The sequence below is a fragment of the Aplysia californica genome, unplaced genomic scaffold, assembly GCF_000002075.1.
Source record: "Aplysia californica isolate F4 #8 unplaced genomic scaffold, AplCal3.0 scaffold00244, whole genome shotgun sequence".
In the NCBI taxonomy this organism is placed as follows: domain Eukaryota; kingdom Metazoa; phylum Mollusca; class Gastropoda; order Aplysiida; family Aplysiidae; genus Aplysia; species Aplysia californica.
In genome coordinates this window covers 67,002-67,995 of record NW_004797514.1, presented here as the reverse complement: position 1 = coordinate 67,995, position 994 = coordinate 67,002, and positions in this window count along the sequence as shown.

Here is a 994-nt window from a genome sequence, read left to right as displayed (position 1 = left end):
TCTCTCTCTCTCTCTCTCTCTCTCTCTCTCTCTCCCCCTCTCTCTCTCTCGTCATATTCCCCTATTTAAACCCGTTACGTAATACCCCACAATCAAACCGCTAGTCCTACTCTTGAATCCCCCTCGATTACCTTTTCATAAATTATAGCCAGTAGCCAGAGTTGGATCAGAGAGGGTATTACTGTAACATTGTAGTACTGTAAAACTCTCTGGCTGGATGCTCGTTCTCACACCTGGCCGCGAGCTCTCCCCCTCCCCCCCCCCTCCTCCCTTGTCCTGGTTTCTCTCAAACTCTGGCATTGCTAACGTGTGAACTCGTAATTTGACTTCGGCTTTTCCTGCGTTGCTTGTCCTGGTGCACTAACTGTTTACCTGAAGGTTCCCAGGTCTGCGCGGGAATGGAAGGCGGTGCCGGTGATCCGGACGCGAGTCCACTGTAAACAGAGGGGCGGACCTTCCGCGGCTGTCGCTCGGGGGGTTGGGTGGGTGGTTGGAGGGCGTCACTCTTAGTTCCTACTCCTTTACTTTCCCCTCTGTTGTTTCTGTCTGTCTGTCTTACTTTTCCTTAGCACTAAATACTAAATGGCCATTATTGTGTTAATGCGCTTCTCTTTGCTCAAACAAGCATACTTTTATTGATGGCTTTTGAGTTGTCGGTTCTTTTTTTCCCCTTGGGGTTGGAGGTTGGGAGAGGGGGGGGGTTGCGGGGGAGAGAAACGTCTTTTTTCCTCCTTTGTCTACATTTCTCTTTCACCCCTCACCCCCACCCACCATCACATCCACACCTTCGTCTTTTTGTGTTAGCACGTACTTTCTGACGCTGCCACTATAAACGTCAACTGGATGATCTCAGAGCAACGAACGGACTGATCTAGTGGTCGCTCGCTGGCCGAAAGCCCATCAATAGACTACACTGTTAAGATTGCCCGCCTCCGTTTAGATGCAAATGGGTCTTCTGGTTTCTCTAACATAAACTCTCTCTTTCTCTCCCTCC